The following is a 26,175-nucleotide window of genomic DNA, read 5'->3' as shown; positions in this document are numbered from 1 at the left end:
CCAAGCAATGGGACAAGAGGCGACGGGCAGAAACTCATCCGTAGGAAGTTTCACCTGAACATGAACTACTTTACTGTGTGGGTGACCAAGCACCTTAACAGATTGCCCAGAGAGGCTGAGGAGTCTCCGTCACCGGGGATATTCAAATGCCCCTGGGCACAATCCTGTGCAGTATCTCTAGGATGGTCTTGCTTGAGCAGGGGGGTTGGGCCAGCTTAGCCACTGTGGTCCCTTCCGACCTGACCCATTCTGTGATCCCTCTGGAGCAATAGCAGTGACCTACAGGCTTCCATTCAATGTATTCTCTAGTTTGTGTGGATTATCAGGTGGACTATCTAAAGTGTTTTTAGGGTGCTTCTCACCATACTAATTAATGGCAATAAGTGCCTGCATCCCACATTCCTTCCTAAGTGGCTGTTTGGGCACTGGACACCCAAAGCCTGGGCAGGGGGACAACTGCCTCATCACGCTGAAGACCCCAATTAGCCTTTGTAATGGTTGTTATTATATTTCTCATTAAATTAACAGGCATGGGATAAATGGCACTGGCATAGTCATGAATATTAAAGATCCTTAGGTGTTTGTGTCCAGTTCCAGGCCCCTCAATTCCAGAAGGACAAAAAGGTGCTGGAGTGGGTCCAGCAAAGTCAGTGAAGCTGGCTAAGGGTCTAGAGGATAACGAGGAGCAGCCAAGGGAGCCAGGGTTGTTTAGCCTGGAGAAAAGGAGGGTCAGGAGTGACCTTATCACTCTCTACAACTGCCTGAAAGGAGGGTGTAGTGAAAGGGAGGTCAGGCTCTTCTTCTGGGCAACCTGTGAGAGGACCAGCCTCAAGCTGTGCCAGGGGAGGGTGGGCATCATTCTTCATGGAAAGAGCAATTAAACATTAGAATGGATTTCTCAGGGAGGCAATAGATTTCCTGCCTCTGGAAGTGTTTAAGGAAAGACTGGATATAGCACTCAATGCCATGGTCTGGTTGACGTGCTGGTGTTCAGTCATAGGCTGGACTTCCTGATCTCAGAGGGCTTTTCCAAGTGAATGGATGCTGTGATTACTTGGATCTGCTATACATAGTATTTAAGCATTCACCTTTGCTACAATGTACCTTAGTAGGCTCAGTAGCCACTTCCTGTTCTGACTCTTGGGCACGGACTCTGTGGATGAGTGCGGAGGAGCCAGGCAGGGGGTTCTCTTTTGAACCCTCATAGTTATTTACAACAGGAAGTAGGATGAGGTTAGAAGGCACCCCAGAAATGTCCCCTTCAAGCACCAAAAGGTTCCCTGTGTCTCTGTCCCTCGGAGTCAGGCTCCATAGACACAGGGACAGTTACCTTTAATGGCCATCATCAACGTGCACTGTGTGCTGCTTCTGTGTCACTGTGGGGTTCCTGTCAGACACTGCTTCCACAGTAATAGTCAACAGTTATCTGTTGATATGGGAACACTTTCTTCTATTATTTCTCCAGATGTGGTTCTCCAAGATTTCCCCCTTCCCCCACTCTTTCCTCATTTATTCCTGTTAAGCATCACCTTGTTTTCCTACTTGCGACAGCAAGTGTAGATACACTCAGTTCTGATTAAGAGACTTCAGCTTGTACAGTTTTTGTCTCGCTGCCAGCAGACAACACTTGTCAAGATAGCCCAGAGTGTCTCATGCACACTGCACCTATGGTGTGCCTCTTGCACATTAGGGGAAAGCTGTCCTTGGGAAAGTCAACAGCTAAAGGGATTCAGTGGAAGCAGGATTTTTTAGTAGTCTTCTTGCAGTGGCCTCCAGGGACAATGTTCTCCCTAACTCTGCTGTCAGGCCCCTCAGAGAGGTCAGGTTTGTAGGTAAGGAAAGATTTAACACAGGGAAACAGTGGGGAGGAAATGCACTCTAACACACACCAGCTCTGAACACCTTTAAATCACAGCTTTTAAAGAGACAGACCCTGTAACATGAAGGATTCTGAAAAGGAACGGGATTATTTGAGGAATTTGAAGAGCAGGATGATTCTTCCTATTTTGTACTTGAAGTTCTGAATATTCCAAATTATGTCTAATAACTTACTATTTATCACCACTTCTTCAATTCATCTTCAGTCAACTCTGATCTTCAGGCTTTCTTTTAGACACATATATATATGAAAGAATCACACAATCCTTATTCTTAAATATCTTTTTCCAAGTCTCTGAATTTGTTGTATCTTCTTTTGTAAGAAAAAGCTGTTGGACAAGACCAGTATGTATTTGCAAGTATCTGCAAGTAAAGTTGCAATAGCAAGTCTTCCTAATGTGTATATATTTAACATTGTAATTATTTATTAATCTTGCCATTCTATTTATTTCTATGTGCAGATATATGTAAAAACCATGTTTTTTTGGTAAGAAATAAAACCTATAAAGGGAAGAGCACTGTGCTACAAGTGTAACTGCATATTCTCTCTGGTTTTATCAAAACAAGGAAGTCACCAAAAATCTATGCTGAGTGACCAAGTCAGAATCCAGAATGGCCAGTGTGGACCTGCTGTGGGTGTCCATGTCCCTGTCTCCCAGGTTTGGTCCAGTGTTTATTCCCAGTGCCTGAGCAGGAGCCTGCTTGCTCCAGAGCATGTCACATCAGGATGGGCACTGTGGTGAATTTGCCATGCCGTACTGTAGCTTTTCTTTAAAGATCATGTCAAAAGCTATTTAGCTTCAAGTGTGGCAGCCCTGGTATCCAGCTGCTCCTCTTCCACATCATGACATCTAGAGGAGAGGACAGTAAGAGTTTGCTTTATCCATGTCTTGGCTTGAAAAGGCTCCTGCTAAGGAAGGCAAGAGCCTCCTTTGAAATGGAAAATGTAAACTCCCTCCCTCCAAGTTATTATAATATTAAATTAAGGGGCTCTCAAGCAAAGATATGAGAATAGGAATAACATTTCTTTACTAGGAAAATTAAAAATACAAATGCAATAGTACAAAAAAACCATTGTCAGAGTCAGAATATGACCTGGCACCCTGTTGGTCAGGGTGTTGGTAGCAGTCCCATTAAATGGTGGCTGCAGCCCTCCTGCACAGGAGGTTCTGGTTGCTTGCAAAGGCTGCTTGTGGTGTTCCAAATCTCAATATTATATCCAGAACCACAGGTGTGGTTCTGCTGAAGCAGTGATCCTGTAAAAGGATGTAGTTTTCCTCTGACAGTCCAGTGGTGGTGTAGATGGACCTGGTCTTCTTCTGGGAATGTAGTGGGGGAAAAGCTGCTTGTGGTGTTCCAGATCTTAGATTATATCCAGGTAGGAATGCTTGGCTCCTCCCCCTGGGTGGAGCATCTCCCAATGGGATGATGTAATTTTATCAGTCATGCAGTGAGACTCAATGGCCCATTAACAGCTGATATCTCTTGGAGGGAGGGTTGGTTGTGGAAGAGATAAAGAAAACTGCCCTAGCTGGTTTTGACAGGTGGCCCAATTAACAGTAGATAACTGCCCCACCTCTAACAGACGGCAACAGAATACACACCCCCAGCCACATCTTGCAGCCTGAGAGAATCCATCATGCCATAATTTTACCACAGGACTTGTTTACCTGAGAGGTACTTACAACAAGCTTTGGTATAACTTCCATCATCTTTTTGCCATGTCTGTGGCTTGTAGTTCCAAAATAATTTCTCTTTTTCCATTTCTAGGGGGCAGACAAAGCAATTTTTATCAGCTGGACTTTTTTTTTAGAATGGATTATTTTTAAAAGGAACTTAAATAAAATCTCTTCTTATTAATACTCAGTTGCTTATGTGTGTGGAGGTTACTGAAGGAAAGAAAGAGACCTGCCCTTTATTACAATTCAAACACACAGTCATGCAATCAAAAATGTTGACATTTTTCCTTCAAAAATATTGTGGTAGTGTCACTACTTTCCTGTAAGGAAAGAGGAGCAGGTTCCTTGCATAATTGTTTCTTATATTATACTATTGTTTCTATGTTATACGAGTTTCTTGTATCATTTGCATGCTGCTTGGGATCTCTGGTCTCAGGGAGGCAGGCACGCCATCTGCTGTGGAAGATACAGAATAAAATCAAATACCATTTGTGAGAATAAAAAAAGTGTATGGGAAAAAAAAATACCCACTCCTAAAATATTACCTGTCCTGGAATTTTGTCTTTTCAGGAAAGAAATTACCACAATTCAGGCTTTTAAAACAAATCTAATTCTGAAGAAAATGAACATGCTACAGAGATGGGCATTTTTTCTAAGTTTCTTTTGTCCATTTCTAGGTTAAACTGTTAGAAGTCCAAAGGAGCCAACTGTAACTTGTAATTTCAAGGACAGTGGGGGAAGTGTCAGGATAAAACCTATCTGCTCTCAGACAGAGTAGTCTCAGCATCTCATTCCTGCCTTGTACACTACCTTCCTTTAGCAGACTAGATTAAGTAGAAGTAGACCTGGGGTTTCTCTCTGCTTTTGGCCTCAAAAAGCAAACTTTTCAAGGCTCTCTTTCAAGTCCTTGGAAACCCAAGCACAGCAATACAGCAATCTCCTAGCCAGCCTTACAGCTGTAATGAGATGTAGATAACCTCTTCACTGATCATACCAGCAAGACCTGCCTAGCAGAGGAGAAAATCGGGATTTGTGGCATCCCCAATCACCGCCAGAAGAGATTTCTCTCACTATGGAAGAGAGAAAAGAGTATGGGCAGCTCCAAAGGGACCTGTGAAAATTACAGGTTTTTGCCAGATTCCACAGTATGAAAATCTCAGCAGCACTTTGTCTGCCTAGTATATTCTGAAAGAGAATTTAATAGAAGAAATTCTTTCTATGTTATTATTAAAGCTCCCTCTCCTTTGCCACTCTAGTTTAAAAGCCGTTACCCCCCTAGGTGGCACTGTCCAATAAAACAAGGCATGTTTAAACATGGAATGATCATTAAGAAAGAGTCATTAAGGTTGGAAAAGACATTCACGATCAACCTGTGGCCAAACACCACCATGTAAGTAATCCATAGCACTTAGTGCCACATCCAGTCATTTCTTGAACACTTCCACGGATGGTGACTCCAGCACCAGGAGCAACAGGTTGTACCAATGCTTGACAACCCTTTCAGTGACAAAATACTTCCTGATGTCCAACTTGAACCTCCACTGGTGCAGCTTGAGGCCATTTTCTCTTGCCCTTTCACTGGGCCTGGGAGAAGAGGCTGACCTCCACCTGGCTACACCCTCCTTTCAGGGGATTGTAGAGAGCAATAAGGTCCTGCCTGAGCCTTCTCTTCTCCAGGCTAAACACTCCCAGCTTCTTCAACTGCTCCTCATAGCACTTCTGCTCCAGACTCTTCATAAGCTTTGTTGCCTTTCTCCGGACACGCTCCAGCACCTCGATGTCTTTCTTGCAGTGAGTGGGCAAAGACTAAACACAGAAGCTGAGGTGCCGAGTACAGGGGGACAATCACTGCTCTGGTCCTGCTGGCCACACTAATTCTTTTACAGGCCAGGATGCCACTGGCCTTCTTGGCCACCTGGGAACACTGCTGGCTCATGTTCATCTGGATGTCAACCAACAAACACCCCCACATCCCTTTCTGCTGGGTCTGTGGAATTCTTGTTTACAATGTAAACTAGTGTAAGTATGTTGAATGTAGCTATTAGTCTCAGCTTGGTAATCCTCTTTTTCTGAATCTGTCTCTCAAAGTCAATAAAACATGCTGCTGTGAATCTCATTTAGATAGTGTTTTTACTTTCAGAATGCTGTGGAATATATTTTCCTGGAAAATTATTGCATATTGCACGTAGTTGTTTGTCAGCGCTCAGTGATAAACCAGCAGAGGCTGTGCTTACTTTAGCAAGTCATTCAGAGCAGCAGGAGCAGATTGACAGCTGTAAACTGCAGGGGCTGAGGTTCCTCACAGCTCCAGTATATTCTCACACAGAAGTTATTCTGCATCTGGTGGGAATTGGCCCAGTACAGCACATCATCATCATCACCTATTTTGAAACTCCCTGAAAAAGTGCTCTCACAAAACTTCCTTGACCATGGGACCTCTAAGAAGCACCAAGTTCCCCTCTCACCTGTCTCCTGTAATATGTTTCACACCAGTCTCCACCATGTACATAAAAATTCTACAGGCAGAAGGAAGCCCTCTTTTCTCACTCCTCCAGGTTCTGAGTGACACTGTTTTGCTTGTTTCATATCCTGCTCTTCCCTCTGGTGCTGGAACATGGATTGCTTGGTGGTGCAGGGGAGGAGGAATAGCCTTTGCCCTCCAGGCACTGTAGCAGTGCCAGGAAAACACCTTGATTGCACCCTTCTTACCCCTTGCTTTCATATACAAAAAAAGGAGACAGGAAATCTTTCTGACAGTGTTTACCACTGTGACAGCTTTGTTCACAGCCAGGTAGGGATGCTGGGCCCAGGAGACAAACTTAGACAGGATGTTGGGGATGTGGAAAGAGAACAAGTGGGTGCAAAACTTCTGAGAGCAAGGGGGGGGGCACTGAGAAACAGGGAACTGTGGAGCATAAGGGATTTAAAGGAATGATGCCACAATATCCTCAATTAATTTCTGTAATTCCCTTTTGAGAAGAGGTGCTTTGCTTTTCTTCATATTATAGTACCTGGTAAATAACTCCATCATGTACATCCTCTTTGCTCATTCAAGATCTCCTCTGATTTTCCTTGTATATGGTATTATGTATTGTCTCTTCATTTGGCTCTCAAAACAGCATCATTATCTTTTTCTGGTAATGGGTTTAAGTCCAGACATCATCCAAATTGTGCCATGTAAGGCTTCCCTAGGATAAGAAACAAAATACGGTTTTATACAACCTTCTTCATTTTTCTCTTCTGGTATCATCCAGAAGAAATCTGCCTACTCAATTACAATTACTTTGGCAAACAAAGAGGTTGTGGGAGAACTATTCACATATCACCATTCTTTTGGGGTTGTTTACCTTCCTGTAGAGGAGGCTAGCACAAAACTTACAGGACTTTGGTTTCCAGTTCAACTCTCAAATTGACTGGAGTACCTTTATTTCAACAAAAGTATGCTAAGACCCAATCCATAACTTGCAGAGGGACAAAATTTCCAGTGTTACCCAGTTAGGAGTAAAAACTCTCTAAAACATTTTGTGATTACATCAGTGCCTTTTAGTGCAAGCAGGAATTGATTTTTTCCTAACAGGAGGATGTCTGTGTGATATATGTGTTTATGCCCAATGTGTCAAGCACTACTTTATGCCCTTCAACATTGCAGAGTTTGACCCTTTTTAAGACACAGAACTAGAAAGCAAATGTACCTGTGATGAATCAGAGGCTTTGAGGAAACATTGGTTCTTTCAGCCCAGCCTTAAGAATTCTTCCTGTGCTGGCCCAAGCTGATATGCACACTTAGTAGGAAGCTCTAGGATGTCTTTGGTTTGCAACAGCTAGGAGGCTGGAGCTTATTAGGAAATTATATTATGTCTCCAGGCACTGAAAAGGTAAATTCTTACTAATGACTTGTTTATGGTAGTTATTTTTCTCAGTATTTCTCCAGACATTCAGAAATAATTATTTCTCTCTTGAGAAGTATAAAGCATTTTTTTTCACTAAAGAAACAAATTATTTTGCTGATCAAGCCTATATGAGACGTTGCAAAAGCCAAAAAATATGTTCAGTACAGTTTTTCTACCTTACCAGTGTGCAGTAGAATTTTTATGTATGTTCTCATTATTTTTCCTTTTTTAAGCTCTCACAGGCATTTGAGTAAATTTTAAGTATTTTTTCCTCCAAATCTTTTAGGAGCTTAGAAACTTAAGACTGTCACACAATTTGTTGAAAGATCTTAATTCTTTAGTGATGGAGTTGGTTTTTTAAGAAATAGGAGGGAATTTTATATATTATATGCCTAAAATTGTAGGCCTCTGTAAAACTTGCATCTAAATGTCATCAGGCTGCACATCTGCAGATCATACTGAAATATCCCTTTTTTGTTTGTTGTGAAAAGCAACAGGAAATAGCCTGTTGGCAGCTACTATGTTCTCTGTGTGAGTCTGTGAGGTTCTGACTCAGTCTCCAGTTCAAGTCAAAATCTCAGGTTTTAATGATACATGATTAAATACAAAGGGGGTTTTGTTGGTTTTTAAATTAAAATTTAACTTGCTGTATTACATCCCAGAACAAAATACTGCATGTGATCCTGGATGAATGCAGGACAAAAATCCTAACCCATATGTTTTCTTTATAAATAAAAGATTATTGTAGACTTTATTTTATTTTTATAGTTCATGTTGACTCTTGAATTTCCAAATATACTTGACTGCAGTAGTAATTTCTTAAAGCTATTTTAGCTTCTTTCTATCTGTCCTTCCTGCCTAATCTAAGTCAGTTGTAAATGCATGTGGCTTCAAAGGAAGGAGGAAAAAAGCATAATGAAAATAGTCTATGTGCTTCAAAATGTTAAAAAGATGGAAAACTATTTAAAGAACAAAACATGTCTCAGGAGCTCGAGAATCACTGTGGACTGACATATGGTAATCGTATGTCAGCATATGCCTGTGCTGCTCCTACAGCATATCTCCATTTGCTAAATTCTATTTGTGTCCAAAGTTGTAGCAAGAAGATCAAGTTTCAATGCACTTAAAAAAAAGTACAAGCATGATGATATGTTTAATTTTTAGTTTTCTGTAGAAGCAATCCTGCATATTTTTATTCTTTCCTTGTTTCCTTGCTCCTTTTTCTGATTTCATAGACCATCCTGACACTTCAATTTACCCATCTCACCCTGTGTTAATTTCTTAGTATCAGGAAAATTGGGACCAACTCCAAGATTAATAAGTATTTCTTTAAAGTTGGCGGGGGGGGGGGGGGGGGCAGGGGGAGGGGGAAGATTCAAAAGATGCTGTGCATAGAAAGATGTGGAATTAAAAGAGGGGAAACAGTTTCAGTTTCCTGCTCTAAATCCAGTAATTTAATAACCTAATCACTGAGTCATTGTGTGTATCTGTTTCTGGTTTCTAGAACCCAGAAATCCCATTCTTAACTAAATAAATCTCCCTTTGGAAAATTTTGCTGAATTAATATAATTTTAATTTCAGTTTAATAGGACTGTTAGAAAAGTGCTGGGAAATTTCAGATGCAAACTAGCTGTGAGTTATGAGCTAACCCCAATTCTTATGTTGTTTCCTAAGAAATATTCCTTCCTCCATCTCAAAGCTGAGAATATCTGTTTGTTTCAGTTTTATAACCCATGTTAAAGCTGACAAACTATATATTTGACTCTTCTGGCTACTAGAAAATAGGAGCTGCCAATAATGTTGACAATTATCAGTAAAAATACTGAGTATTGTATATGGGTCTAAGATTCCTTCCATTACTACAGTGTAAATGGAAAGCATTTCACTTAAGGACACTGCATGACAGAGAAATAGGTTAGAGCAAGAAAAGATTCCAAGGGTAACATTGTGTTGTTTGGGTTACACAGATAACGTAAACGGAGCACGTATTTCCTTTCTATCTGGAAACAAGCACTGAAGAATTTCAATTTCCAGTCAGATGGGCAGGGAGTGGATTGTCCTCTCAAGATAAACCCAAAATAACTTTGCCAAAGGAATGTCTCTGGATTGACACTGCTATACTCCAGATGAGAAATCCCCCCACATTTCTGAGTCTCAAGCATGGATGAATGCAGCAGACTGGTGAAGCAATCATTTAATCATTCAGTCCCATTAAATGGGACATTGGTTAGCTACATCCAGCAAGAGCTAGAAAAAGGAGAGCTACTTTGAACATGCACAGGCCTTGGGATTAGAAAACCACCACGATTTCTGCCCAAGGATTGCTGCACTGAAATCTCTTGGAGGTTTCTATCATAACCCAACGCTGTAGTGGTGGCCGAGGAGAGGCTGTGCAATGGTTGCTGCAGTTTCTGCTTCGCTGCATTACCTTGTAATGACATTAGCACATATTTTACATTCTGTGAAGGGAATGCTTCCCTCCTCCTCCTCCCTGCCGCTTAGGAACGGTGAAGAGATGAGATGTGACACTTGAAAATGCTACAGCGCTGTGACCTCACCGGGGTATAAGATGGTCTTAGTGGAGGCAGAAAATTCGGCTGCCTGAAGTACTTTTGCTTCATCCAGCTGGTGTCCTACTGCCTGCAAAGCTGCTTCCAGACAGCAGTGCTTTGTTATTCACTTGACTTTACTAGCCCTTGTCAGAGTTAATTGGATTTGTGACGTGGTCAGATGTTTATTTCTTGATTCTGTTGTCCCTTGCCTTACAGAACAGATATGCCAGGGGAAACAACAGTACATCTAGCAAATACCAAACTATGAAGAGATATGTAGAAATGCTATCCAATTTTTTAGGAGATAAAATTTAGGAAATGTGTGCTTAAAATATTTTTCTCCCTCTAATTTATGACAATATTGTCACTTAGCTCTGATTTATTACAATAATTAAAGCAATATAAAATCTTTTGTTTAAATATATCCACAGCTCTCTAGACAATCAAATATCACATTCATTAATGTGGTCATGTATACATGCCCAACTAAACCTTATTGTAGCTGAATGCTGTTTTGGGAAGAATGCATGTAAATCACATAAACACAAGCTTACATTTCTATAAAATCTCTTCGTTTATTAAGTATTTGAAAAACTTACACTCTTCATGAAAGCCACTGCCTACAGTCATAATTTTATTATACTTTCCTTTGTATAATAACTTCCGTTTTATATGGGAGATTATATATAATAGTAGTTATACAACTAAATCTTTGCTACTATTACTGATGCAGTATTTTGCTGTAAATGTTTTTAAATACAATGAAAAAATGTTTATGAAGCTATTGATACCTCTAAATGATTTAAACCAAAAAACAAAAAAGGACTTAATTTACAACTGCTACAAAAAGCATGAATTTTGGCACTGAATCCCAGAGAAGGTTTTATTCTGAAATGCAGTCTCCCTTCTTACAGAAGTTTTGGTTGGATGAGAGGCCCACAGGTGACCTTAGAAAACAGATAAACACATGCACATGCTTACAGCACTCTGGAAGTCACAGTGGATGCAGTCTGTTCTTCAGGCTTGAAACAAGAGTAAATCAACCACAGCTCCGTGTACAAGGAGTGTATAGAAATACCTGAACATTCATTCATGTCAGCACGAGCTAAATTTCATAGATGTTATATGATAGTAACAGCAGGAGGAGAGGGGGAGAGAGAGACAGATTGACAAAGCAGTTAAGCATGGGCTTAACTTTAAGTTTGTATCCAAATCCTCATGAAGTCAACAGCTATGTAGTTGGAGCTATGCCAGGATGCAGCTGAAGATGTGACCATCATAGTCTACTTTATGTAAGCACGTTGTTACTAAGTTTGTAAGCAGAAATGGAGTTAGGCAGCTATTGGTAATCTGTAAGTGTTGTGAAAAACATATTGGCAAAATTTTTATATTGGCTAATGCAAGAGAGGAATAAAATCAGAGAAACTACTTGTCATCACATCAGCAAGAAAGAGAATGTACACTTTATTTCTATGTCATTCTAATTTTATTATTAACAGACCCCCCCCCCATGCTTTCAATACACATAAAACTGCAGTAGCACAGGGGCAAATCAATTGAGCTTGGTGTCATTTTGTGCAGCTATTTGGAAGCATCTGAAAAATGCACAACAAGGTTAACCTCCACTCCAACATATTGTACTAGCTGAGAAACAGGAGAGGAATTTTTTTTTTTTTTGTACTTTTGTACTGATTTTGACAGGCCATTGGTTCCCTAAATAAGGCAGTGTTTATTCCTTCATCTCTTGCACTGTGAGATAACATTGTATAAGCCAAAATAATGTCCCACCTAGACTCTGAAACTGTTACTCTACCCCACTAGGAACTTCAGGAATAGACTAACTGCCTTTAGTGGGGCAAAGTCTGAAGTAAAATCACAAAGCAATTTTGCTGAAAAAGTTACAAAGCTGGAGAAATTTTATCAGAATATCATCTTCTATTGCATCACTGTTTCTATTTGCCAAATTAATTACAAGACTTTCTTATGCTCTTCTGTATTATGTTAATTGAAAATTCTTCACTACATTTCCTTGAGGGCAGTCATAAAATAGGTATCATCTCTAGACAACAGTCTATAAAATATTTGATGTATCACAGCTGCTTGATTCCATTCACATGTGTCTTTCAAGATCATTATTTAGCTTCAATAAAGTTGAGATTGATTGATTTATTTACATGATATCTAGTAGCAATCTACAAACAATAGCTGGAACAGAAAAAATAATTCTCCAACCCTCCTGTTGTGGAATTGATTTATTTTTGGAATAGAGCTCCATTAGGAAAGATAAGTTTTCTATTCAAGCTATTCAAAATGCAGCAAAATATTAAACAATAATCAGGAAAAGGAAGAAAAATTGTTTTGTGCACTTTTATTATTTATTAACCTGAGTTGGCACTTACTTTGATACAAAGAGTTATACGTGTCAGAATGCTCCATGCTCTTCAATTGTACTTTTCTCAGCCCTAAAAAGATAGAATAAAAAATACTAACAACCATGTACACACCAGCATAAAGCTTATCAGCTTTTATTTATTCTTACAGTTCTTTCATAATAGATTACTAATACCAAGATTGTATCAACTACCATGAATATTTAACTCATTAAAAAATTGCATATTAGTCCACAAGATATTGCTGATGTCTGATTGAATTTCAAATAAGATTAGATAGTATTTGGGGGGGGGTGGGGGGAAATGTCTGTTAAGATAAAAGGAAAGCACAAAACCTCAACAAAACCTAATGCTAATGTCAGAAGCCAAATTCCAACTTAAAAAGCAACATTCCTCTAGACATGCTGCTGCATTTTGTGTCATTTCTTCGTGAACCTTCCTCAGAAGCAGGACTGCTACAAAGTGATGTATTAAAGGCATCCATCCCTGCTTTCAGGTACAAGGCCTTCCTTAGCAACAGAAATAGGATGTCCATTTATGAAACAATTTCTTAAAGTAAAGAATGTGGGTTCCCAAAAGCTGGCACAAGACAAAACATTTCCAGGCCTGGAAGTTCCTTAGCAGGAGGCACAGCCCCTCAGGCCAGGGTGCCAGGGACCCTTTGGGAGGGAGTCCATGTGGACACCTGCTCAGGGACTGCAGCCCTGCAAGTACTGCCAGCCCTGCCGCAGAGGCAGCTGCAGCTCTTGGAAGGCTGGGCCACCTGCCAAGTGCATGGGTAGAGAGCTGGCAGGCAACCAGCAAGTTTCTGGCAAAAATTTGACAAGCTTGGGTTCCACAAGATTTCTCTTTTAAAACATAAGAATGCTACCTTCTCTTCACAAGAAAATACTAAATAGTTTATGTTAGGAAGTGCATTTTGTACAAGTCCATTTTCTGCCTCCAAAAATACACGTTGAGTAAAATTTAACTTGACAGTTTGTGGTGAAGTTCAGATAAAACCAAACATGAAGGAATATATGCCTAATGAGAAAAAAATAGTATTGAAACAAATAGAACCACACAATCTACCTGGTATGTCTGTGTCATCTGTTGCTTGAGTAGTGCAATACAGGGCACTGCAGAAATTCTGCAATTAGCTCTAAGAAACACTGAAGTACCACAAGCAATGTATCTGCTTACCCATGGTGCTTCCTCAGGCAGAGCAGGGCCACAGGCAGGCAGACACTGTTGGAACAAAGGGGTAAAATGTAACTCTCACAAGGTTTTGTTGACTTCCCTTAGCTAGAAATAGAAAAAACATAATGTGATTTCCCGATATAGCTCAGTATGAAGTTGTCTCAGCACAATTTTTAATATGTATTTTAGACATAAATTAGCACATATTAATGCTAATAGAGTTATAATGCTTATTGTGTCTGAGCTAGAACCTTCAGCTTGGGTTGTGCAGTTTGCTTATGTACTTAAAAGAGCAGGAAAACCTACTGTTCTCTTACTGTCAAATAGCATAATAATAAAGTAATTAATCAACAACTACTAACTACTTAGCTCTTCAACTAGCTAAACTAAAGAATTCTAGCAGCCATACTTTTGGGGACTGAAGGCTGAATCCACACAGATGGATCCAATGTTCCTTCTGCACCTGTGTCAGTGCTTTACACAGAGTGGCTGGCAAGCCCAACTCAAGTTCATATTATTCTATATTCATATATTGTTTTACAGTCAGGAGTTCACTATAAGGAATGCTGACAGAGTTGTCCCTTGTGAGTACCTACATCTGACTGAATTTGGTTTTCAATTCAATTCCCCCTTCAGCTTTAAACAAATGCAGGTTTCATGCACTCAGCTAAGTATTAATTAGCCTGATGCCTATGACTTGTGGGGAAAATAACTTTATGCCATGTTACATTCCTTCAGCTCTTATAAAGTGTGAGAACCAGTTTCAGCTTTATATGCACTTGAACTTCTGCTTTTTTTTTGTGCAGGAACCTAAACAATCTGTTAATGAAGGTAGAAATCACTGTAGCAGAGAATCAGTGTCCCATTCTGTCCTTTGACAGCAAGAAAACACCAACATTTATGGTATCATTTTGCAGCCATAAATTTCTGTACAAGACTTCCAAGAGAAAATACCTGGCAAATGACTATGGAAAGTGCTAAGTCTTGTCTCAAAGTTTCCATTTTATATATTGCACTATAAAATGCAATAAAGTGCAATATATAAAGATGGTGGAGTCCAACTCTTCTTCCTTGACAGCCAGCAGGAATGGAGGTAGTCAGTATATATTTTAATGTGCTGCTGTCTCCTGCACTCTCCAGACCATTGAGAGAAACTGTGCATCCCCTGTAAGGCTTCCATTTATGGATATAATGATGGATATAATATATTTGGCTGCCTTACTAACAATATCTAGCAGCATCCAGCACACATGCTTATACTGTATTAGAATATACCAGTTTTGTAAATGTGGAAAAGAGATACATTTTCTGAAGTCAATTAGTACAGCTAGAAAAAAACATACCAAACAGGAAGGACTGCATTTGCATTGCAGACCACTTGTATAAAGCAAAGCCTTATCTTCAGAGAAGGACACCTTTATTTCATTAATTTATATTAAGCTGAATTTCTTTGTCCAGCTTGTATGTTCTTGGTCACTGGCATTTTTCATGAGACAAAGCAAATGCTGATCTTCTTTGGGCTGTAAGGGAAAACAGCTGCTAGTCAGAACTGGGGTATTGAGAGCACTTGGTCGACCTAACTTCACAGAAGGTTTAAGTACCTCCAGACTGTATCACATTTGTCAAAGCAGCAGCAAATACAACATAAAATGTAGAGCAGGTCCAATTTTTAGTGTGTCAGTAGAATCAGCCTGCAGTTATTTTTAACTGCCTCGGAAAGCTTAGCAGGCAGATACAGTTAATCCTTTAAAGGATTTGCAGGTATTCATAGCTTAATAAGTAAGTATAGTGGATTAAGCCAATAGGAGATTGAAGACAGTCAAAGACAACCTTTACATGCTAACATTCAAAAAATAAAAAGAACAGTTCCTTTTATATAGTTCTTTCCTGACAATCATCCTTAAATTGTCAGTATGTGCCAGAATCCCATACAGTGAAATATGAAATAAAAATGTTAGTCATTAATGTCAACATGTGTGATATTTAAATTATCAGAAAGCAGTGAATTTCTCATCTTCTATTTCCATTATCCTACAAGTGCTTTGAAAAGCAGATCTGCATTGTGAAAACAAATTAAAAATGCATCTACTTATGTAATAAATAATAAAACTAAAATAGTAAAATTCATTTTAGTGAGAAGAAAAAGGGCTGAATTATTTTTATAGGTCGTATTTTATATTGCTTGTACTCTTTTTCAGGATTCACTGACTTAGGCTCAGCTGGCAGATGTGGGCCTTCAATATATTCATAAACACTGTGAAAAAGAACACACATAATTAGACAAAGGAAAAAAAATCAGATGACACAAAACTATTAGGCTGAGGAAATCTAGGACTAGATATGAAAAGCTTTGGAGGTGGTTCAATACTGAATGAGTGATAAAATGCCAGAGGCTATTCAGTGTCATTAAGTGCAATGCACATCAAGAAGGGAAGAGAAAATACACATATATGTATATATATGGGGTGTTAGTATCACCAGGAAAGAAATCTGAAAATATCTGGTGCTTAAAGGAACAAACATAGCTTTTTAATTATTTTAAAATGAACATAATTTATTATTTAAAAATTAACAGAAAAACATGAAAAATCTGCCCTGTAAACACTCAGGCCCCCAACACTTTATGAATAATTTGGAGCTTTAGTCATTCCATTATCAAAAACATCATGATAGAATTAGAAAAACATCTAGAGAAGAATATGAGAGCAATGTATCAAGTACTGAACTTTATTCAAAAAGTGACCTATTAATAGTAATACACCGGTTTTCCCAATATAAATATTGGAAGGCATGCTTTTTTTTTTTTCCCAATAATAAACTAAGCTTACTTTCATTACATATTGTGAAGCATAAACTGTACATGGACCAGAAAAAGCATGACTTCATTGATTCAGCAGTTCTATTCAGTAGGTCAGCAGTAACTGTTAAACAAAAGAGTCTCCTAGTCACTGAAGGCCTGAAGAGAATGATGGAAAAATCACTGCAAGCATGACTGCCTCTGGACATTTTTTCCATAAATATCTACATACTAGGTTAGATAGACCTCTCATCTGGCTAAATTCAGCAGTTCTCAGGTCCTCATGACTAGAATGACTGAAATCATTATGTATATTGTTTGGCATATTGTTACAAGAAATTTGGCCAGGAGCTCTCTGTTTCCATCACTGCTACTTAAAAAGAATCACAATAAAACAAAATTCCTTCATTAACTGTCCAACTGAAGCAGTCTAATTCCCTACACATTTTTAAGGTTATATATTCTGGCTACCAGACAAACCACTGCTTTCACACCTCAACTGTGTTAACTGAAATATAGTTGAAATATATGTAGATAAGAGATACATGAAATATAAGAGCAGGATATTACTCCACAAGGTTATAATTAGGACCCAGCTCTTCCCAGATGAGCCAATAGTGGGATGCATTGTTGACTCTAATACTTGAACAGAATTGTGAGACATACAAACATAGGACTAGAATGGAACTCCTAAACCACTGCAAGTACTCTTACACCTGTAGTTGTATCACTTAATTTATTTCAGAAACTGACCAAAATTGCTTTAGTAACTACTCTATCAGATGGCAGTCTCAATGTGAAAATTCTGTTTTGATTTTTAGAGTCAGTGTATTCCTAGTCAGTTGATGACTTATGCTCTTCTACTAACACAGTTCCTTGGCTTCAAGAGAGCTTTACCTCTGTGATGGTACATTCAGAGAAGGAAATTATATCATCTGTTAATAGTCATTTAGCTTGGCTCATTGAGGCAAGTGCTTTCACAGCACATCTCTCCTACCATGGTATGCAATGTGAAGAGGTCCCAGCTGGCTGTGACACCAGGCCTGTCAGAGCAGAGACACTGCAGACATTCCACACCCACATGGCCTGATCCCAAGAGCTGTGCAGATAGGTTAGCACATTGCTTTCAGGCCAATGTGCCCTGTCATTGAGATAGCCAGTCTTCCTCAGCATGTATTCAGAGCCAAACTAAGGTGGCTGCACTAATTCACTTCTGGAAACAGTTTAGTGGTGGTTAGATCAATTATTTATATACTTATACTTCACTGTGTAGTGTAATTACACTCCTAGTTTCCCATTGTACACTTCCAATCCCATGGATCACCAAGCTCTTTCTCCTCACTGACTCTGTACTGATTTGCCTTTCTGGAATGCCAAATTTCCATAGAACAGACTCCAGTTTTTCCATGCATCTCAAAGCCCATGATAACTTTTGACATGCAAACTGAAAAGATTTTCAACATTTGCACTAAGGGCTTTGCTGGAATGCTGAGCCCTGCACATCACTACAATGACTGAAGCTTAGTGACAATTCTATTAAGAGAATGACATCACTTATCACTTTGGAAGAAGCATCTTAATGTAGTAGTGGCAGATAACTGACATCACCATCACCAGATCCCTAAGAGATGCCTGAGAAGGGAAGAAATGCAGTTAAAAGAGTAGGAAATCAGGATTGACAGAACACTTGACAATGGTTCTGTACTTTTTAAGAGCAGTCTATCTTAATTTCTCACACATTCCAATCTTTCCCCTTTACAATCCAATTTGCTTAGGTAACCTGGACACCTTTCACTCCTCGTGGTTTCTCTGGCTCTTCTCCATCCTGCAGATTTGTTGCTGCAAGTCATTCCTACTAACAGACACTGCACAGAGAACACAGTTTCAGGAAGTCTATCACTTATCTCACTGAGTGCTTCACTGTCACATCAGCACCTTTTCTGGATTCAGGAAGGGCAGGGGTCTGGAGTGGGAATGAGAGAAATTGCTTAGGCAGTGGATTCTATCCTGACACAAGGATAAAGGAAAGGTCAGCACAAAGATCAACATAAGCCTCAAAAAAAAAAAAAACAAAAAAAAAAAAAAAAAACCAAAACAAACAAACAAAAAAAAAAAAAAAAAAAAAAAGAAAAAAAACAAAGATTTGAGGACATAAAAGGGCTCCAAAACATGGAGATACCATATGAAGAGCTTTATCACAGAGGGAATGAAACATAGTATCATGGAATCACTTGGGTGGGAAAAGACCTCAAGATCATTGAGTACAACCATTTACCTAACACGGACAACACTAAATCATGTAAATCATGTCCCAAGTCCCACAACATCAGAAGCTCCAGGACCTTAATGGTCCAGAGTGACTTGGTGGGTGGGAGAATGCAGGGCATTCAAGTTTTATAGATGAGTAAGAAAGGGGTTATGAAAGACAAAGTAGATTAAGAGAAAGGACACACAGAAAAACATTTAAAATGAAGATTTTTTTTTAAGGAAGAAATGTGGCCTTCTGCAGAAATTTAGATTTACTTATTGAATATAATAGCTGTGTATGCATATTTAGTCTTATGAAAGCAAGGAAAATACTACTGAAATTGAATATACAGCCCATATGTATTTACCCCAATATGAAACTATACAATGCTTACCTTACAGTAATTTATACTCTAACATATATTTTGAAAATCTGTAATACATATCTCAAATCAGACCATGTAATTAGAAAGATCTGTGTTTGCTTGGCAGAGGAAGCAGGACAGTGGTACTTCCTCATTCCCTTTCTGCCATCCTAATGTCTAATTGCCACTGTTCCTGGCTGCTGTGCTCCTCACACAGTGAAGAAATGAATGAATATGAGGAATCAGCCTGCAGGAAACAGTCTGTGTTTGACTATCCTTTCATGCCCATTTTGCTTTGTTGCAATACCTCTGGCTTAATAGGGCTTTCACTTGATTTGGTTCAAGTCAAGGGAAGAATCAGCCCCACAATACACCTGTCCAACATGGCCTTAACATTCCTGACAAACCTTCTGAGCACCTGTCCAAAGGCAAAACAAAGCAACTGGAGATTTCACATGCAATCTGAATGTAATGTGATGTGAGCCAGACAAATGCTTCAACTGACCTTGATCTCTTTCCAAAACATGGAACACTGCATTAATAAAAACCAATATTAATTTCAAAACCTTCAGAGTACTTAGCTGAAATACTTTCATTTTAGTCCTACAGTCAGTGTTAGCAAATTTCCATCTTAAAGATAGATGCTGCATGGGCAGTTTCCAAAGAATTAAGACAAAAAAAATTAACCAAACACATTAACCCAGTGACAAACAGAATGCCAGACAACTATAAAGGTTTTTGGGAAAAAAACCACCCTGATTTTCTTAGAAAACATGTAACATTGAGTAAATCAATAATTTTTCTTTCCTTACTTTTCTTTGGTACTTTTACTCACTCAGGTATACTTGCTGTGAATCAATTTCATAGTACAGTACTTCCCCAAATTAAGATTTGATCCTTTTTCTTTATCCTGTCAAGATTCTTACCAAAGTAATGAGAAATTGTTTTTATGGTGCATGAGATGAAAGATTTATTCTTTTATTATGAGCCAATAAATTTATTAACAAATCAGTCAACCCTCAACTCAATCCATAGATGTGCTCCCATCCTACAGGGATTAAGAATCAAAGAGGCCTTCCCTTGAGTGTGGCATGACTGAGTGAAGGGCAGGGATAAGAACCTGGGAGGGTGCCATGAACAGGACAAGAACAGAGCATCTGCTCCTGTGTGGCTTTTTCTCTCCTCCCACACATTCAAGGGAGAGATGCATATGAAGTGTGTACAGTGCTTATTTTTAACCAGTCAGGCAAAGGGCCATGATGGCTCTGTCCCATTGCTCTGTTTATCTCAAGGACAGCTACAAATGCCTTGTGCTGAGATCTGATGCTCTCCCCTCATGCCATGGTATCCCCTCTCTATTCTTCAAATGTTGCCTTATGTGTTAAAAATGTGTCTCAACAACCCATATTCTTGGCACTCTGCAGGCAGCTCTGCTCGCTGTTTTTGTGCATCACAGCTCTTAATACAACATAAGGACAGATCTCGCCAGGACTTAAACAAAAGCCAAAAAAACCCAAAACAATCAGGCCTCCTTCCATGCAAAAGAACCTTCACAATTCTGCTTACTGAATGTACTATTTCTTTTAGGTTTGCTTTCAAGTGAGAACTCTCAACTCTCATTGCCAGTATTTATCTTCTTATCATATTAATAATTTTTTTTGGTTTTCTGTTTGATATCCTAAGACATTTTAAGGCTATTCTAAGGCAGTTCCTCATATGATCAATTTTTGCTTATTTTCTGTTTGGGCTATGTTTTTCTACCAATTCACAGAGAGCACAGTACAGGTTAGTCATACATTCATAACTTGATTATACTAACCAAAGTCGTCCATTTATACAGTTCTGAGGAGGAGGATGATTTTACCAGGCAATTTTATTGAAAAAGACATCATCCTCACTAAAGATTTTCACAGCAAGAGTAATATGGAAAAGAATATCCTCCTCCAACATATGAAACATACCACTTAGTCAAAATTGTGATTTCTAATCCAGTAGTTTAAATATATTTGAACTCTGTAGGGCTTCAAAGACTTGACTGTGAAAGGAAAAAAATGATGAAATCACATGTATCATTCTCATTTTGCAGTAAATGGAAAATATCTTACCTTATTCCTATTGAAGGCAGAGCAAACACAAAAATCTTCATGGATACTTTGAGACAACATGCATAAAGTAGCTGCCACACCACAAACACAGATCCTGCCTTATTTTATGTTAGCCTGTCCAAGTAGCCATGACATCTGGCAACCAAAAAGCCACTATAAAGAAAACCAGCTACTTGAGAAAGAGTCTTTCAGCTCCCTGAGGTAAAGAACTCACTGAAAAAGCAGAATTGTAAATAAAACACAAGGAAGTGCCTGCTGCTGACTGTCTCTACATTAATCTGAAAAAATTATTCATCCATATCTATTTTTTCTGAATAAACACCATTGTATTAAAGAACCAAACCAACCAGCCAACCAAACCAACCAACCTGAGATATTTCTCTCTTGGAAGAAATTAACCTGCTCAAACCAATGGAACAATTGTACTTACACCATGTGGCCCTGAAAGAACTGAATGTGCCTTGAGAGGGAATGTACCTGGTCTCCAAATGGAAAACAAGGACACTCAGATCTTAGCTGATCAGACCCTCCATAGTTATTTATCTTCTGTATATTCACAGTAAGCATATATTTTTAATCATCAATGGGACATGTAAAGTACATTTTAAATCCCATTGATTGCAAGTAAATTTAAGGGTGCACTTAAACATATGTTTAAGATGCTCTGGTAAAAAATTCACATTCAAGAAACCAAACATTTCTTGAATCTATGTGAAATACAACAGTTTTTTCGTTTTCAGCAGACCATAATATACTACTTCACAGTTAGATAGTCCTGACCATTCTTAAAAATTTACAGTGCAGTACATAGAAAATTAATTTAGAATGAAGTGGTCTATAGCTGCACAGTCTGCAGAGCTGCTATTACCAACCAGCACAAACCATAACTGGATGAATAACAAGATTTATACTTGGTGAAGTGAAAAATAGAAATGTGATACATAAAACTGGTCAGAGTCTAGAATTTCTTAGGATTAATCCCAGTAAGGCTCCTGAGACATGTTTGTTATTCTTAAGTATTGTCTATACAGTTTATATTAACAAATTTCAGCATGCAGATTGAAATATTAACTCTGTGCTGAAGTAATCTGTTTGCAAATTGTGCTATTGCAACTATTCAGGTAAGTCATACAGTATTTTTTTCATTTCTTCACAGAATAACTTGAATGTTGTAAACAAGATCAGTGATTCACTTTCAAGATTAAGTTTCAGATGACTGGCAGTTAATACTACAAAAAAGCCACTTTCAAAAATCATTACCAACTCCATGAATGCTTTCTGAATATTAACTGCACACAAATTCCAATCAGCAAATAATGACAAATCACCTTTCTCTTTTAAAGACTTAGTTTTATATTTTTGAATACATTGCAGCCAAAGGCAACAAAACATCTTTTTGGAAATTTTATGTATTCTGCTTCTTCATTGCTGCCTTTTCAAAGGGAAGCTTTTTGCACAGCAAACTACAAGCATGTATTGAGCACAGTGACCTCTATAATTTTGATTTCAACAACAAGGTCAACATCACTAAGAAGCCAGTTTTGCCTTAAAGGCAAAAGTCTCTCTGAGAGCCCAAACTGGATCTTTTAAATGTAATTGAACTATAACAATTCATTTCCACAGGCTTATGAAAAAAATGCCTTCTAAATTTGCAACCAATTTTATAGTATTTGGCCACTGACAATAGATGCAGACATGGAAGCTGGACCATCACGTCTTGAATTTCATACACTGCTAACTCAGACAAAAGTTTTTAAGTGAAGAGAGACAGACAACAAGGAGCCCCCTGTTAAGAACAAACATTTGTGCAAAGGCACAGAATGTGAGAGAAACTGAGACTTCACTCCTGGGATCAGCAGCCAGCTGTGCACAGGAGGTGTGTCCCTGTTGGTGCCTCTTGGTCAGCACAGCACGGCTGACACAGCTGGCTCCCCTCCCTCCCAGAGTCTGCTCTTCAGCATCACCCCATGGCAGCTCACACAGGGATGGAGAACCCGCCCCTATTAGGAAATGACATTATTTCACCAGTGAGATGCTGCTGCAGTTTACTCTTGTGCATGTGGGTAGTTAAGCTGTTGGCAGCGCTGTTTCCAGTTAGAACGGCTGCAACAATCATCACCTGAAAAAATGTGATTTCTCAGCATAGCTGAGGGACCTGTCTCTTCATTACCTTGCTATTGTATAGGCATACCTATCTCTGCAAGTGTAACAGCCACTGAGTATAACATAGTATCAAATCAAAAACTTAACTTGAACTTCAAAACTTACAATTTGATAGGAGGTGAGGCCTTGTATTTATGGTCCTTGGCTTAATAGCTACAGGTTGATCAGGTAGGAGAAAAATGAGGCTTTAATGTTTGCTAGGCATCATTAACATCCATTCCTGTTCACAGCCACATTTTGGAAAATGCTACATGGAGTGGTTTTTACTATACATTCACAAGATCATTTGTGCAGACAAAGTTATTTCACAGGGCAAGAAAGGAAAAAATGTATTACTGATTTTTCCCCCTGCTTTTCTACAGTTGCTTCATTACAGCTTTCCTAAATTTCCTCTTCCTATCATGCTGTACAGCTTACTCTATGAATAATTTAACTGCACACTGCAGTTGATGAAGGCTCGATTCTCTCAACATTTTTGCTTCCATCCTGATTTTTTTGTAACCTAACCTGAGAGCACGATGACCAAGCATTTCCATTTTCACTTTCTCCTCTGCAGTTCCCAAGACAGAAATAAAATGGAGAGGGGGCAGAATGGGAGGGGGTGAGATGCCTTCTGCTAAAGGCAGAGAACACATCACACAACCATCATCAAAACTTCATGTGTGACAATCTGGTGAGTCCTCAGGGAATTTTAACTATACACATCCCTTCACAGGTACACAGCAAAATCCTCCATGACAAGAGGATGAGGCAGTGAAAGCCACCTTAAAAAGATTCCAAAATGAATGGATGGCAGGGGAAGGAGGAAGGGAGAAAGAAAAGAGGTGGTCTCTCACTGTGAATAATCCCTGGTAGCTTTAAAATTACCAGGTTTGGTTTTTTCCCCCCAGATAGCAATATTAGCCTCTATAACAGTAAAAAATCAGGAAAATTGCACCATCTTTTCTCAACATCAATATGTTCCTAACTCAGCACAAAGCAGCAAGCTTTTATTATCATTCTTCCTTGTAGCCTTTTATTTTCTACTACTTTCACATATTTAGATATCACTTCTGTCATCTACATTCTAATTTCAAAAAAGTCCTGGGGTTATATTATTTATATATCTCAACTGAATATAGTTTACATATGAACAATATGATAAGGAACATAATTTAAAATAACAAGCAACATGAAGTAGTTTAAAACTCTCCTTACTTTCAGTGCCTCTAAGTGAGGTGTTTAAAGCTAATTAATCAAATTTCAGTGATTTTCCCCTTTTAAGTAAAGTTTCACAAAAAATCTAAAATCCACACACCGAGATAAACAGCAATCTATTTCTCATATTATATTAAAAGCAATGTTATCCCTTTTGCTTGAAGTAGGTGGCTGAAGTTTGTACTCTGTGAAGTTGCTTCTGTTAGGAAATGCATTCCAGAATCCGTTAGGGCTCTTTGTGGGTTTTCCCCTTTCTCTTAGAATATGAACTCAACCTGCAGCTGAGCTGATCTGTTTATTGTCACTGAAAAAGCATTCCCATGCCACTCTTTCCAAATTCAAACTTCACCCTTCTTTTCCCCTTACTCTCTGGTCTTTTCTGTTCCCCACCCTTTATATTGGCTCTGCCACTTGTCAAACGCTTCCCACAAGCTGAATCAGCTCATTAAATCAGCAGCGTTATTCAGCCATTTCAGAAATCAATTTTTCAGTATTTCTGTGATTTAAGTCAGTTGACCCAACAGTGATGAAAACCAGAGATAACAGGTGAAGGCAGTTTACAGCAGGCCATAAGGAGACCTTGCACGGTGGTCATGCAGAAAGGTTTTTTCTTGGCAGCTTTTCAGCAGCACTCCTCTATTCAGTTGCCCCTGTTTACAGGATAATGCATCAACATCAAAACTTTGCAAGTCTTCTGCACCTACATTCTGTCCATGACAAAATATTTCTGATCAATAACTCTATCTGCTGTGACAGATACTTCCAATTCAGCATATGGCTACCGTTGTTTCATTTATTTTATACCTGAAGTACCTGAAAGAAATACACTTTCATGAATGGTGACCTACACCTTACAACAGCTGATCCCTACCGAAACAACAAACATGTGAAAGAAACATCTGTAGTTTGGGTTGCAAAGCAACAGAAAGCCATTGAGAGAAACCCATGGCTAAGAAAAACAGATTCCCCCCCCCCGTTTCAAAATACTACTTAAAATCAAAATCAGTGTTTTCAGGGGGAAAAAAGTCAACACAGCAGCAAGAAACATAAAAGTACAAACTGCTGGCACACATAAGTCGCTAATACAGCCAATTACTTGCCCTATGCCCAGAGTCTCTGGGAATGTGTATCCTTTGTTTAAAAGAGGGGACACAAGGAAACATCCCCTGCGTTAGGTTTTCCCTAAATTCCCCTTAAGGGACCAAACTCACCCATCGAACTTTTACAGAATTTACCACCATCCTCGTGTTACCCTAGGAAACATATAAAGAAAGAGTTGGCACACTTGCTTGCTTCTTGGAACTTCTAGCCAAAGCCGAGCTGTTAAAATGATGGTGATGTGATCCATCTTTTCCGAATTCTCAAGCGATACTCGTGAGGGAAGACCAAGTAACGAGGCCTCCTGGAGAGGACGACCACCCTGACCTCCCCAGCGGGCGCATCTCCCTCCTGAGCTGCACTTACTTCTCTTGGATGCGAGGTGCTTCCTGCAGGACCGGGGCTGCCCGGGCAGCACCTGCCCACGGCAGCACCTCGCACGGGGGAGCGGCGCCGAGGGCAGCCGGGCTGACAGCCGCTCGCTGCTGCTCCGGGCGGCTGAGGGGAGCGGCCGGAGCGCCGCTGCCCCCGCCCCGGCCCCGCCCCCCCAACATCCGGGTCCCCGCCGGCGCCGCGGCGCCGCCGCCCGCCCGCTCCGCGTCCCGGGGAGGCGGCGGGGCAGGGGAGGGAGGAGG

At 39.4% G+C, this 26,175-nt stretch overlaps 1 long non-coding RNA gene across 16 annotated transcripts; it reads right to left on the bottom strand.

The window, feature by feature from the left end:
• Positions 1-2,884: 2,884 nt before the first annotated feature.
• LOC129126353 (uncharacterized) lies at positions 2,885-26,166 on the bottom strand. Of its 16 annotated transcripts, XR_013182066.1 has the most exons (8): positions 25,907-26,109; positions 25,654-25,695; positions 15,778-15,822; positions 14,912-15,088; positions 13,572-13,673; positions 12,399-12,461; positions 6,569-6,745; positions 2,885-4,013 (listed from the first exon to the last, which is right to left on the bottom strand). It is a non-coding gene; the product is annotated as an uncharacterized LOC129126353 (long non-coding RNA). The 16 variants fall into 16 exon arrangements; XR_013182065.1 differs by lacking the exon at positions 25,654-25,695; XR_013182063.1 differs by lacking the exon at positions 25,654-25,695 and having other exon boundaries at positions 14,912-15,822.
• Between the last annotated feature and the right edge of the window lie 9 nt (positions 26,167-26,175).

Source organism: Agelaius phoeniceus, chromosome 1, assembly GCF_051311805.1.
Source record: "Agelaius phoeniceus isolate bAgePho1 chromosome 1, bAgePho1.hap1, whole genome shotgun sequence".
NCBI classification, from domain to species: domain Eukaryota; kingdom Metazoa; phylum Chordata; class Aves; order Passeriformes; family Icteridae; genus Agelaius; species Agelaius phoeniceus.
The sequence above is the reverse complement of the archived record's forward strand: the minus strand, read 5'-3'. Positions and strand labels throughout refer to the sequence as shown.